Source organism: Pongo abelii, chromosome 12 (genome assembly GCF_028885655.2).
Source record: "Pongo abelii isolate AG06213 chromosome 12, NHGRI_mPonAbe1-v2.0_pri, whole genome shotgun sequence".
Taxonomy (NCBI): Eukaryota; Metazoa; Chordata; class Mammalia; order Primates; family Hominidae; genus Pongo; species Pongo abelii.
Window position 1 is genome coordinate 92,032,711 of NC_071997.2, and position 15,512 is coordinate 92,048,222.

Genomic DNA, 15,512 nt, shown 5'->3' on the forward strand with positions numbered 1-15,512 from the left:
ATAGAAAATGGAATGTTTGTGTTTATAAATGAGTAATTAATATTTATAATTTGTTAAAAAATTAATCAAAGAAAATTTATTTTGGACTTAGATTTCCTAGCCTTATGCCCATCTACACATCAAGCTCACTTGCAGCCGTTACCAAGGAAGAAAAAGGGACTCATCATTAGCAGTTTTTCCTCTCCCCTGTCTAGTATTAGTTTGACAACCATATGGATACTGAAGAAGAGTATTTTACTGGATATCCGTATTAGGTTATTGGACCCTCATTTATAATGCTGCAAAAACCTCAAAGTTGTCCAGCATAGTCAAGGTCAATGTTCTATTGTAGAGACTACTGCATTCTATCAATAGCCCTTCTATTTAGTAAAGATTTCCCAAATGCTCACCTGAAAGTTTATTTTAAATAGATGCAGTTGGTTCCCTGGAGAGAAGTCCAGTGTCACCAGCTCTGGATAACAGTTATAGCTTCTAGTTTCATTTAGCTTCACAGGCCTTTTATCTGGAAAAAGAAATAAGAGCTAGAATGATACATAAGGAGGTGACTGCAAAACTGCTTTTCCCTGGGAAGATTTAGAAAACTGACAGGCATGATGTTAAATCTGCCATATGGATGATAACATCAACTGGAGGAAATATTGCAGATGTTGTTAATATCTGAAAAAAAATAAGACAGGAAAAAACCTTTTGTCAAAGAATATCTGTCCTACTAAAAATAGAATCTAAAGCTAGGAAAGGATTTTCCACACAGGTCCTTGTAAAGGTCATATGACCCTCCACCTTGCATTCTCTTTATAGATGAATTATATTTCTACTGTGATTTGTGCAATGACTGCTATTATCCTGTATAAGAACACATTTAAATACCATGCCAGCTCAAATTAAAATAGCTGGACTCTTTCCTACCACTTCTGTTAGAGGAAATAACTAGCATGCTATAAAACCTGCTGTTTGGCCCCGAATTTTGCATAAGGTATATAATGAGCTAAGTTGAAATCTATTATATAGTAGAGCTTAAAGATGACAAACAGCTTTTAAATCTTGGTTATGTTAAAATAAGAGCATATACATTTATTTGTGTGTGTGTGTATTTGTGTGTGTAGGAGTGAGTACCAATGGGTATGCAAAAAATTTTATAGCACTTCTTTTCTACAGTTCATTCAGGTATGTGGCAAATCACTCGACCTCCAGTGAACTCATTTATAATGGGTTGAAAATATCCAAAGATGGGAAGACTGCCGGGAAGATAGCAGGAGATGCTGTAAGTGCAGCAGTACTTCCTGCCTCATTGTTCTTTGACCTTTTCTTCATTTAAAGTGATATTGGTACCTGGAGCAAGGCTGCTAGATTAGCAACATAAGAACTATTCTCTTTTCATTCAGTGGAAATATACCTGGTATATTATACCAGGTATGTTATGTAAAGTAATGTTAATTTGCCATTTGTACTAACACTATCAGAAAAAAACTAGGGGACATAATAATGTGGTATAGAACTTACCTAGGAGTGTTCATCCTAAAATCCCAGTCACAGCTTATTTGTTTATTTGCTCTATTTTGTATTTAATGATGTTTGGCAAACCTTTAAGAGAAGAGAATTGAAATCTGCTACTCTGCCTTCAATACTTGCTTGTTGCTGTCAGGGTATAGGATTAAAGGCACTCACAGTGGGGGAACCACAAACTTCAGAATTTCTCTGGACCCAAGGGTTAGTTATAATAGTCCTGGTATTATTTTGTTTAATCTGTCAATAAACCAATGATACCTGGTTGCTTACCAATGGGGCGAAGCTGGGAAAAGACTCACTGCTACCCTCAGTGTCCAAAAAAAAAAAAAAAAAAAAATCATCACCATCATCCGAATGAGTGATCCTAGTGTGAGGCCAAGCACTTAATGACAATGGGGCACTCCTTAGTCAGCAGACACAGTCAGGAACAGTCAGAGTTAGCTCTAGTTTAGTAATAGAATCTCCATTCAGAATTCCATTCATGTGAACAGTCTCCGTGAAGAGCCAACAAAAAGTATTCCCTAACAGAAAGAGAAAACGTCACCCAAGAAGAAAGAACACAAGCATAACAGTTATGGCTGCTATACTTAGGGTCGGGGCAGATCTCGCAAACTCTCTAAGTAGACACTAGCTCATGGGAGTTTGTGGATAAATCCAGGGCACAGCAAATGACACATTATTCTCTAGACTCTGCCAGTGCTTGAGGGTCCCCACCTGCTTGCTAATACTATAGAGCACAAAGGACAACATCATCAACCATGGGCAAAGATAGAGCATGCAGGGCTGCGGGCCCATGGCATTCACCATAACGGGTCACTCTTCCCTTTCTCCCTGGTTCATTTGGCCATTCTGTCTAGAGAGCACCACAGACGCTGTGCACAACAGAGGCTTTAAGTAGCTACTTCTCCACATCCAGAGGTTTAGAGGATTGAGTAAGAATCTAACTTTATATGCTTTTAATATAGCTAATTACAAGGACATGTGTTGTTAGGGCCTCAGTTATTTGGTATATGGGATGTCTTTTTGATATATACTCCTCCAGGGCTTATCTTTCCTTTCCTACTGTTCCCACCAACTTAAGGTCAGATTTACCTGAAAGGGATTTTGGCTTATGCATCTATAAATATGCCTATTAATATTTTTTCTGTAAATACAGAAACAACACGTTAGCCTTATCAGTGAAACCTTGGGCCTCTTTACTATCAGATTTTCAGCTTGCATTAGGATCATAGTAAACTAGCTAAAGGAAGAAAAAATAAATAAACTGTCATTCTAAAGGTCAGCCTTCTTAATTAAATGAAAACTCAGGCAGCAGCATTAGAAAATGAAGTGACTGTAGCCTGTGCTCTTTGTGAGGGGACCCTACACAGTATCCAGCCCATACTGCCAAAAGCATGGCAAGCTGAATTATCCCTGGATGGATAAGAGGCTGCTGCGTCACAATGGTGGTTTTTCCTTTGCAAGCAAGTGGAATTGATTGTGTGTGTCTGTTCTTGTAACTGTTCCATTTCTAGCCCACCTCATTTTCACCTTCTCTTTGATTTACCACCACCACCTTGCCATTCCCTGGAGCTTCCTGCTTTCCCTACCACTGTCTTTCAGCTGAAGCCAATGTGGAGAAAAAAAATCAGTAACAAGGTTCTGGTTCAGGTACTTTCACATTTATAAGTTCATTACCACCTCTTTTTATAGAAAAGCAAACCAAAATTCAGAGTTGTTAATGATTTGACCTAAGATCACACAGCTAGTGAAGTATGAGAGTAGACTGATCTATCTCCAATGCCCATTCTCTTTCCCTAAGAACAAATGTTTGTATTGCTCTCCTTCCATTCTAGTTGGTCAGGAGCTCTGTGAAGTCCTCACACGAGTCAATAAAGCCAGAGGTTTTCCAAAGCAGTGAGAAAACTGCACGTTTTGAGATCGGCAGTTCATTCTAATGCCCCTCATTTCATGGTTGTATCATTTCTATCGTCCTCCAACAAAATAGCTATGAATAGTCACATCATGACATTGCCCTCCATTTCAAAAATTAAAATATTCTCAATCTGTGATTTTTTATTGGTTATACCTATATTCAGTCAAATACATTGATTATATCTTTTCTTGATAAATATAAAAACAATATGATAAAAACTATCACATAATCCTAATAAGTTAGAAAATTTTTCCAGACTCTCATTTTTTTACTATAAAGAAGGGCTTTAAGTTAATTATACTTATTAAAACTCTTGGATTTGAGGGTTTTCCAGAGGATGAATGTGTGTTTAGGCACAGCTGCCACACTGCGCAACTCCACAGTGCACTATCTGCACTATCTGCATTGAGCTCCAGGGGGAGCCATTGAGATTGTGATTGTGATGGTATCTTCCAAAGTAGAAGATAGGGAAGTGATAAGGTTTGAAAAGGTGGTGTGCGTATCTGGCTGTAATTAGAATTATCAGGGGACCTTTTAGGACTGAGTTTCACTCAAGGCAATTAAGCCAAAATCTCTAGGTGGATCTAGGCATCAGTAACATTTCAAAACCGCTGGTGTAGAGCGTGAGATCTTGGAGACGTGAAACCCAAAGTTGAATCCTAGTTTTGAAACTCTCCAAGCTTCATTTTCTTCATCTGTAATAAAATAAGGCTATGAATTGCTCTTACTTTATAGAATTGTAAATATAACCCTTAGCATTGTACTTCTAGTTAACATTTCAAGGTAATTAGTAATCACTACTGTTATTATTATGAAGAAACATATCACTACTGTTCTAATACCTCAATGTCTTTAAAAATAAAAAAGGGTAATATACTACCAATTAAGCCAACTCTCTTCTCAGAGATTCAAAGGGCATGTAAAATATAATTTATATTGGATGAGTCAGAAGATAATTCATTCAATTGAACCTGTAGAAATCCTACTAAACTGCGAAAGTGGAGAATTCTACCAAAGATAGCACCTTCTACAATATGACAATGAAAACCCTGCCATTGCAGTTTGCCTTTGGTTAATTTATCTTTTCATTCTAACCACTCTGCACTTTGTCTAGTATATCAATGTTACTTTAACTCTCTCTCAAACGCCAAGCATGAATTTATAGTGATTTGTTAATTACCCTAGTGATTTCAGGTACTTCAAAGTTAACCTCCTAAGCAAACCCCTTCACAATTTAAGCCCAACAAATAGAAAGCCCTGTCAGTTACATTTCATGAACATCTGGCAAGCATTAATCCTCTTCTCCATCTTCTCTCCAAGGCTAGGAACATCTCTTTTTTTGTACTGCTTTACCTGCTACTGATTCCTAATTAATCCTCATATGCTAGAAATAACTTCGTAAAAAACAGATATTCACAAATCGCTTCTGCTTTAAATTTCCTTTTACTGCCTTATTACCGACAGAATCAAGTCCAAAGTCCTTAGAGAATAAAAACCTTCAAGATCAGACTTTCATTAAACTTTTCAGAATCCTCCCTCCACCCACCGCTTCTTGATAAATGTCCTGATCTAACCACTCTGAATTCCACATGATCTCTGAATATGACAATGTGTCTTTGCATACAGTCACCATTTTCTTTTCCTAGCTAACTGCTAATTATCTTTCAAAGCTGAAATCATGTGTAATTTTGGGGGTGTTCTTTTATTACTCTTCTAAGCAGCATGTGTCTTTTCCTCTTCTGTATTATTATGGTACTTACTGTGCTTTAATGAAATTGATCATTTATATCCTTCTCACTCAATGGTCTGAAGGCTCCTTGAGAAGAGTCTAGGACTAACTTAGTGTTCTTAACTTTTACCTGACAGAAAGTCAAATGGATTTAGTTAAAGGTTATTTCATTAGAAATGAGACTTGCTGGACTGTGCTGAGGAACTAAAAATTCTAGTTGTAACAAGAACTCAGAACAAAGATTAATAAATGAACTGTTGGACACATGGATATTTCATTCAGTGTGGATTGGGAAAAATCCCTGTTGAAGCAGAAACATTCTACCCTCCCCGTCTACAGCTCCACATGAGCTGGAAAAGCTGGGAAGCGTCTAGAAATGATCTTGAGTTTACTGTGGAGCTAAAGGAAAGTGAAATTGTATACCACTCAGCCACTGGTATTGACACAAATACATACACTAAAGAAAGCAAGATCACACATTATTCTCTAGACTCTTTATTTTTAATCATCTGTAGTGCATAATGTTTGTGCATGAGTTTTAAATTTATACATGTTAGATCACAAGGAAAGCATGTAAACATTTACTGTACAATTTGTTCTCCAATATAACTTTGCTTTTGGACAATGGAGACTGAAGAAAGGCTTTTAAAATGATAAGACATCTCTTTCAAAAAATTTTCTTCCCTGGAATTCCAGATCAATCATGTTTTTAGAAAGCTAAATTAATTAATAGGATATGGTCTTCACTGAGACTATTATAGATGAACTATTCATAACAAAAAATGATAATGAATTAATGGTTATTGAAAAATAACCACTAAAATTTAACCAATTAATATTTTGCAAGTATTCCTCATGTATGACATTTAAAGCAAAAGCTAAGTTATGCTGTGATCATCTAGAATAGCTGGGAATCATACAAATATCTAAGCCATTTGAAAAATGATTATTGAACCAAGAATTAAAGCGAACATGGTAGAATCAGCTGGTATTACAATGGATACCCATTAGCATTGGTTTTAGACTCCCTTTCTTATCCTCAAGCAAGTATATTTTTCCCCAAAAAAGAAAATGGAAAACACACACACGCACACACACACACACACACACACACACAACTGAGAAACCCAAATAAAAAAATAAATAAATAAGATGGGAAATGAGAAAAAGGATAAAGAAAATGATGGAACAAGACAAGCAAAAAGCAAGAAACAGTCATAGTAACTTGTCATCCAGCAATAAGAAGCCTGTACAGGACTTGGACCCTGAATCAGCTCTCACGTTACTCTTCTGACATTTCACTTATCATTGCAAGGGACACTGCAGGCTGGTATGTCCACCTTAGATCCCCTTCAGAAAACTGAGGGACTATGAATAGAGCCACCGTGAAAAAGAGGAAAGGGCATATTATCACTGACCCTGAAGTAGATGCACATAAAACTTCATGACCAAAAGAAGCTTTCTTGGCAGGTTACCCAAGACCATTGATGTTACAAACCACTGTTTCTCAACTGTGGCCACAGGCTCAAATCACCTAGGGAGCATTAAAAAATATATATCCAGGCACCTCCCTCAGAGAGGGGTTTAATTGTTTTGAAATAGGATTTGCTGTTTTATTTCATTTTTAAAAATTTCTGAATGATTGTAATGTGATGTGGGACTCCATCTTTACACAAGAAAAAAATTCAGAAAATATGCTGCTGGCTTATTTATTGCTGAAACAACTAATTCGAACTATTATGAACTATGAAGTATTTATTTTCTTGAAAATCATGGGCATTTTCTGAATGCTTTGATCTCATTCACCTGACAACATAAAAACAATTTATTTAATTGTTCTGAGCACATGTTCAAGGCATCCTGCTACCCTAGTCCCTACCACTGGTAGATTCTATGCTGTTTGTACTGAATGAAATAAGCCAATATTGATCCCATAGCAATCTCATCCTTTTCTCCTGAATTCACAGAAGAAAATTTGCCTATTCTGTCAGAAACATAACTACCTACTCCTACTATTCTTCTCATGTCTGCTATGGGGGAAGCTTCTGACAGTGTTAATCACTCTGCTTTTGAGAAGATACAGTGAGGGGATACGTATCTTTGCTAAAGTTTTACATCTTATTTTAATATATTAGCTGTTAACATTCTTAGTTGTCATCATAGCAAAGCTTTAAGATTTCTCCTTTTTTCATAATCAAAGTACTTCATGAAACCCTTGCATGAATGACGGGAATTCCCAAAGACAAGTTCAGGCACTACCGATAATAGTCCCAGAATAGAGATGTTGGAATGAACTAATGGAAAGAATCCTGGAGCTGCATTTGGAAGATATAGGCTTTTAACTGGATTGGAATGTTTCCAAATTGCATGACCTTGAGCAAGTTATTTAACCCTTATGAGCCCCATTGTCTTTACCGAGGAGACGGTAAGTCCTGTCCTAGCCAGCCCACAAATGGGTATAGTGAGTATATGTAAGAGGCCATCTTTACAAGGACATTTTGTACTTTTGCAAAGCACAATGAAAATTGATTTTCTTTCATTTTCTCTCTGTCTCTTTTCTCCACTCCTTTCCATGAGGTACCTGGACTTCCCAAGCACAAACACCACAGGCAGATCTGTGGGAGCATAAGACCCCAAATAGTCAAGCAAGGCACCCAGCACAAACAGGCTGGGGCTGGAAGTAACCTGGGATAAAAGGACCGGAGAAGATCATGGTATAGTGGGGTAAAATAATCAGAGGAAGTTAATTCATACCCCTACTATGCTTTCTAGAATTTCTTTTGCAAAATACTAAAATTATTTATTTCTCATAAGGATACATGTTTGATGATACTGAATTTTTCTTTATGGAGTAGTCAATGGATTCCAGGGAAAAAAGGGACAAGGCTATTTAAAAGGCTAAATGAAAAGCTAATTTTAAAAGACTAAATTATATTGGGAGAAAAAAATCAACACTTGATCCTCAAATTCTGTAAATATCTGGCCAATTCTGACCAACAGTACAGGATCAGGAACAGAACTAAACTAAGGAAGACAGTGGTAAGAAGCCCAATGTGCTTATTGACATTTGTCAGACTAACTAAAGGAAAGAGCCTGAGGCAACATAAAATAAGTATGTTCCTCACGTGCAGTCATAAAACAGCATGAGCCCAGGGAATCTTCTTATTTGTAGCTTTAGTCTGCATATTAAATTAATCATTAAATAGTGGTTATTGTCCACTAACAAATAACTATGGGGCAAGAGCTGTTCTACCGTTATCTCAAATAATCCACTATATCTCTCAAGGTGATCACTACCCTGCCCTTTCCCCACCAGCATCTGCATATTGGGAAACTTAGACTCAGAGAGGCAAAGCACTGAAGTGTGCTGAGTCTAATGAATTATGTGTTTGTTTATTATCCATTCTTCCTTTTGGAGTCAAAGATTTGCCTTTGCTTAGTAATTAACCATAGAAGGATACACTTTTTCTTTTAATAAGCTATATTCTTCACAAATAGTAAAATCATAGATTGCAAAAATTCTATATATATGATATATAATTCTATATATATGATATATAATTCTATATATCATAATATATAAAATAGAAATATGTATATATTTATTTCTTGACAGATTTACTATAAACCAAGGAGATACATACGTATCTCCATTCTAGTAAGTTAAAATTGGGGAAACTTTATTATTTTTATAGCCCAAACTCTTTTATTGTAGGTAAGAAATTATAAAAATTAAATGTTTAATCCAACGAAGCAAATTTTAGATAAATGATGGAAATGTTTACTGTTATTAGTAAGGAAATATTTATTTATTAGGGGAAATGAACCAGCTGCATATTTAATCAATTAATATGTTAATATGTATGTTACAGAATTATTCTTTAATCCACATTTAGAGAAAGTATAATGCCTTTAACAAGAACACTTGTATTTTGCAATAAGTATAAAAATAAAAATGAAAAGGATGCTTATGTAATTTCTAATGCTAAAATAGCACTGAACTATATCATTGGTGGTATTTAAAACCCTAAGAAATCATTTAATGATAATATTAACAAATACGGCATATCTTTCAGTCAGCTTGACACTACTCTAGACACAAGCATAACTGATATTCCTTTGGTAGAATGCAGGGCAGAGTCTATGAAGGAACATCTGATGTCTATAGTAAAATTAAGGTCAAGGACTTGGCAGAATATGTTACAGATTATAACAGATGTTCCCAAATTAAATCATATTTTTATTAAAATCTATAGAGATGTTCAGTCAGTAGAACCTAGAATCACAGAATTGTAGAACAAGTGGTAATATTTAGAGGCTAGTCATCCCCATCATTTTAAAGGTGAAGAAACTGACACTCAAATAAGGTTAAGTGCTTAGCCCAAGGTCTCAGAGTTGGTTAGCAGTATTTGAATCAGAACTGAAGTCATTTCTGCTATCACAGGTTGTCTCTCATTTGCAACAAATGAAGAAATATTTTCTTTACATTTCAAAAATTTAGAATATATTATATTCTGTGGTAGTATTAGACTAAGGAATAATAACAAAATGAACCGCTGCATTATTTGGACCTTTTCTGATTCCTGCTCCTGAAAATTGCCCAGTTGTTATATTTTCTATTAAAGTCCAAATGGCAAGGAATGTTACCATTCACCAGACATTAAACAGATATCAAACTAATATTAAATCTGCAATGCACATAAAAAAAATTTAGTAGTACCAAAGATCAGCAAATATTAGCACCATGCTAGCATGTGGGTGGTACCTTTTAAAATTCAGTTAATAAGTAAACACTTTCACAGTTGAGACTTTCACAAGATTTAACATTATCCAGAGTTTGGATGCAATGCTGAACTTCCATGAATCACAATAGATTTGGCAACAAATGAGCATATTTACCCTAGCAAACTCAAAAACACCACAGTGAATTTCACATGTGTTCTTTTATGGATACATCAAGTTGACAATACAGCAATAATGCACGTAGAAATATATATATGTATATATATATACACAAACACACACAACACATATATAAATATATACACATATTTATTCTAAATATATATACATAGATATTCTAAATATATATAGATATTCTAAATATCGATATATATTCTAAAATGTCATAAATTTTTCACTTGTGATTTTTAAGACATTATCATAGACACACTGGGAATTAGAATATCCAAGTTCTTTTATAATCTGTTACATATCATGTCAGGAGGAATTCTGGCTTTAACTTTTCTTTTTTTGAGACCGAGTCTTGCTCTGTTGCCCAGGCTGGAGTGCAGTGGCGAGATCTCAGCTCACTGCAAGCTCCGCATCCCAGGTTCACGACATTCTCCTGCCTCAGCCTCCCAAGTAGCTGGGACTACAGGCGCCCACCACCACACCAGGCTAATTTTTTGTATTTTTAGTACAGACCGGGTTTCACCGTGTTAGCCAGGATAGTCTTGATCTCCTGGCCTCGTGATCCGCCCGTCGCGGCCTCCCAAAGTGCTGGGATTACAGGCGTGAGCCACCACACCCGGCCTGGCTTTAACTTTCAATGGCAAACTGAGATAGATTTTGCAGAGTCCAGACACCAAAATCTGGGGAGGATACAAGTGAGTTTCATGCCTGTCATAAAGCTGTAGGGCTAGTTATACCTCCCCACATTAGCTAATAACCTGATAGCTAAAATGTACCCCTCTGTTGTGCTCTTCTAATTTTTATTATTGAGCCAGATCAAGAGTATATCTCACCGCCTTACTTTACTTCAGGGGTCCTCAAACTTGTATGGGTTTCAGAACTTCTCGAGGAACTTGATAAAAATAAAAAGGCACAGGATCTATCCTACTTCGAGAAGGCTGGGCCTCTGTGGGCTTTATGACCTCAACCAATGATTATGATAGGCACCAAATTTGAGAAGCACTACTTTAGTGTATGCTCTTAATATTGACTTCCAGATTATTTCATTTTCTTTTCATTGGTCTGTCTGATTACAGTTTCTTTCTGCATCAACTTATTCTTCATCCAGTCAACAAATCTGAACAAGTCCAAGTTTGTTAAAAGTAATAATAGTGATAATGGTAATGACTGTTTATCACAACGTACAAAAGTCTAAATTTCCTATGGTGCATTTAAGACCCTTTCAAGACTTGCCCTTTGCAGTCTTCTCCCGTCACAGTTTCATCACTCCAAATGACTTGCACTTTCCCCTAATGCAAAATGATTTCTCAGAGTCTGAGTTTTCTTATATTCACATATTCTTTCAAAAATTATTTACTGAGCTCTTACCGCCTATACAGCACTGGATCTAACATTGAGGCTAAAGTAGTGAAGAGATGGAAATCATGCCAGTTCTCAAGAAGTGAAAAACATAAGAACAACAAACACATTTAACTTAATTAGAATTGAGATAAATACTGTAAAGAGTAACTGTCGGGTGTCATGACAGCATATAACAGGGACCACATTTGGTCTAGGAATTTTCATGGGCAGCTTTCTCAAGGAAGTAATTTTTGAGCTAATGCTTGAAGTATGGATATAAATCATCAACATAAAAGACAGGCCATTCAGATGAATATTAAAGACAGGGAATAGAATGTGCAAAGGTCTTGGAGTCAAAGAAGAATAACTTTTCAAGGAACTAAAAGTAGATTATATAAGTTAACATAAAAAAAAGAGAAGGTCAGTAGCTAGAGATAAAGTTCATGAAACGGGAAGTCTATGTAAGAACATGTTAGCCATGGTTTTTCTTTATCCTAGGGAAAATTGAGAGTGAAAAAATAGTTGTAAGCAGAGAATTTGTCTCAGATTTGCATTTTAAAGATCATTCTGACCCCAGTGTAGAGAATGGATTAGATGATGAAAAGCACAGATGATATACTACTTTATAGGAGGTTACTGCAAGCAGCCTGGAAGAAAACAGCTAGTGGTTGGATTAGACTTTACACATTAGAGCGGTAGTAAGAAAAATGATGAGGGAGGACAGATTGAACATATGCTTTTCATTCTACTCAGATAATCATGTTTTTCCCCTTCTCTCTCATGGTTTCATCCACAATGCCTAGATTAAATTCAGGGTTGCTTTAGCATTGAGTATTTACTATTGCTACATGTTAAATATCGGTTATACACCTTTCTCCTTATACTAGAATATATATATATGTGTGTGTGTGTGTCTTTCTTCTTATACTAGAATATATATATATGTGTGTGTGTGTGTGTGTGTGTGTGTGTGTGTGTAGATCTTTTTTTTTTTTTTTTTGAGATGGAGTTTCAGTCTTGTTGCCCAGGCTGAGTACGATGGTGCGATCTCGGCTCACCGCAACCTCCACCTCCTGGGTTCAAGTGATTCTCCTGCCTCAGCCTCCTGAGTAGCTGGGATTACAGGCTTGCACCACCAAGCCCAGCTAATTTTGTATTTTTAGTAGAGATGGGGTTTCTCCATGTTTGTTAGGCTGGTCTTGAACTCCCAACCTCAGGTGATCCACCCACCTTGGCCTCCCAAAGTGCTGGGATTACAGTCGTGAGCCACCACACCTGGCCTAGAATATAAATTATTAACGTGTGTGTTTTATTTATCTATTACATCCACTGCCTGACTGATTCTGTTTTAATATTTTAATGAATCAACCATGAGTTGACCAACCATGTGATCTTAGGCAAGTTAACCTCTGTGGATCTCTATTTTATCACTTAATAAGTAATCTCATCCCCTCACCCACTGTGAGCCCTTTGAGCCAAATCCTGGCAAGAAAATATCATTTTCTTGGCACGAAAAGTATACTAAAGTCGAATTGGACAGATCCCAGAAGGAAAGATTCAACTGAAAGCTATTTAATGAAGGAACTTTTTATTGATGTTGGGGCAAGGTTCAGGGACCAACAAGAATATATGAGGCACTCAGGAACTCTGATATCAGGAAACTTTTATCACCCCTACACAGAAAGAGATAAGGGCGAGGGACAGTGTTAATGAAGCCTAGTTGAAGGATGGAGTTGTGGATGTGGGCCTGTCCAAGAGTAGTTGTGGCCATAATAAGAACAGCCACTGCTAGGACCATGGCAGGTAATGAGATGAGAGTGGAAGGGATCTTGTACACCAATCTTCCTCTTTTCCCAGCTGTCAATTTCTTTCCAGCCTCTCACTGGCTGAGCACATTTGAAAGCCAAACGGCAAGGAAATCCAGGTGATTTTGCTTTTGAGGTCAATCTTCCAGGCCGCTGAGCAAAGTATAGGAAAAGGAAGGATGAATCTAGAGAGGCAAATGGGGAATAATGAGAAAGAGAGAAAAGATTCACACAACTAACTCTTCAAGAAAACCATAAGATATTGAATTGAGTGGACGAAAGAAGTGACTCTAATGAATAATAATGTGGGCCAGATATGAACAAAAATAATTCAGAACATGGAGTACTGAGACACGGGATTACAGAACCGTGGAAATAATGGCAAGGAAGGATGAAGGAACTGAGCAAAGGGAAATACAGTCTAGCCAGAGGCTCAGGCCTGACTCTTTTGCCATCTTTCACATTTATGTCCCCATCTCTATTTGAAGAGCAATAAGACCCTTTCCAGTCAAAAAATTAAGTGAACTCCATATTAACATAAGTTTATGTAATGCTATTATAACTGTAATAAGATACCTTTCTACCACAACTCAGAGACTCGGGTCTCATATACTCTATTTATTGAAAATGAAACCACCTTCACAAAATTATAACTGAGGAAATTATGACCGAAAGAAATCAGACCTAACTGACTCTGTCTTGCTTCTAACCTTTAAGCTGTCCTTGCTCATTCCTGGGCATAGGCCGAACTAACTTTGGGAAGGAATTCAGTTCATGGTTTGACTCTGAAACAAAATTGATAACAGCCCTTTCCCAAAAAGACCCCCTTCTTATCTGGGGTCAAGTCTGCCTTTGCAGGACTAACAAATTAGCTACAAGATTAGAAATTACAATTTAGGGGTCATGCAACCTCTGGCTCCAAGAGTCTGAACCTCCTTAAATTGCTCCTGGAGATAACATCACTATTGTAAAACCTAAGATCAGTGCTTGAAATATTTTGCAGACCCTGCACTCCATGGATCAGCTCACACCACCCAGACCAGTAATCTGACCCAAGAACAGAAGACATTAAGAAAACCTAACTTCAACCCCCTGTGATTCCATCTCCAACCTGACCAATCAGCACTCCCCACTTCCCAAACCCCTACCCACCAAATTATCTTTTAAATCTCTGATCCCCAAATGCTCAGGGAGACTAATTTGAGTAATAATAAAACTCCGGTGTCCCACACAGTTGGCTCTGCATGAATTACTCTTTCTCCGTTGCAGTTCCCCTGCCTTGGATATATCAGTTCTGTCTAGGCAGCAGGCAAGGTGAACCCTTCAGACAGTTACAAAAACTCTATGATCTAGAAGTATGAAACCAAATGAAATTTGGTATATCCAATATCAATTGAAAGATTCTTCATATTGATACACATAATTACTATTGATCTACTATCTACAGAGAATTTACTCTTTATTAGGGGAGATTAGAGGCTTTATAGATCTCACTGTCTCATATTATAAAAACAACACATAGATGATATTATAATGCATAACTTTCTGGAAGAGCACCTGTGGCCTAAAGAGAAACATAACACAAGTAACACACCCTACATGGCACAGATAGAAAGTGGAAAAGCCAGGGTTCACATTCAAGTCTCTGACTCAGCAGCCCTTAGTCTTTCTCCCATATATTGTAGTCTAATGAAGCAATGGAGCTGCCTATAGATTAAAGAAGTAATATTGATGAATTCTATGTTTAGCTATAAGAACACGAATGGAATTTTCTAATTACTTAGGAAAAATATCAGAAGAGATGGAAATGTTGAGCTAATTGGTTTATGGAAATGAGATAGCTTGGTTAGGCAAGAATTCATGATATCGAATGGGTGTTTATTACGGAGGGAGATAAGCCTCACCTAGAGTACTTGGGAGAGCAGGCTGGACCTGAAAAGTGTGGTTTTCACAGAATGGAAAGATTGGTGGTGAGATTGTAAAAGGAGCTATTTAGCCATGAGCAATTGTTCTTAAGAAGGTGTGCTTTGTAAGTCTGCCTTCCCAGCAAACCTCATGCAAATTCTTTGCATCATTTACCTACTTGTTTTATTGACTCATACAATTCTTTATTTAATTTAAAAAGCATTTTCTACATCCCATGCCCACTTGTAGGTTCTGGAGGATATACAGTCAAAATGACACACTCTTTCACCTTCACAGAGTGTTTATATCTAGTGAGAGACACAGAGTCATGCCCCAGCGAATGTAATCCTGTATGACAGGTGCTAGGATATTTTCTGAGGATGCCTTGGAAGTACAG

At 36.9% G+C, this 15,512-nt stretch overlaps 1 long non-coding RNA gene across 4 annotated transcripts in view; it reads right to left on the minus strand.

Moving 5' to 3' along the window:
- Positions 1-389: 389 nt before the first annotated feature.
- LOC112132016 (uncharacterized) overlaps positions 390-15,512 on the minus strand; it is a 44,316-nt gene continuing 29,193 nt past the window's right edge. The window contains exon 6 of one of the 4 annotated variants that reach the window (XR_008522448.2): positions 390-502. This is a non-coding gene — a long non-coding RNA (uncharacterized LOC112132016). Of the gene's footprint in view, positions 503-13,007; positions 13,396-15,512 lie in introns of those variants that run through there. The other 3 variants (XR_008522449.2, XR_010136219.1, XR_008522447.1) reach the window with 3 other exon arrangements.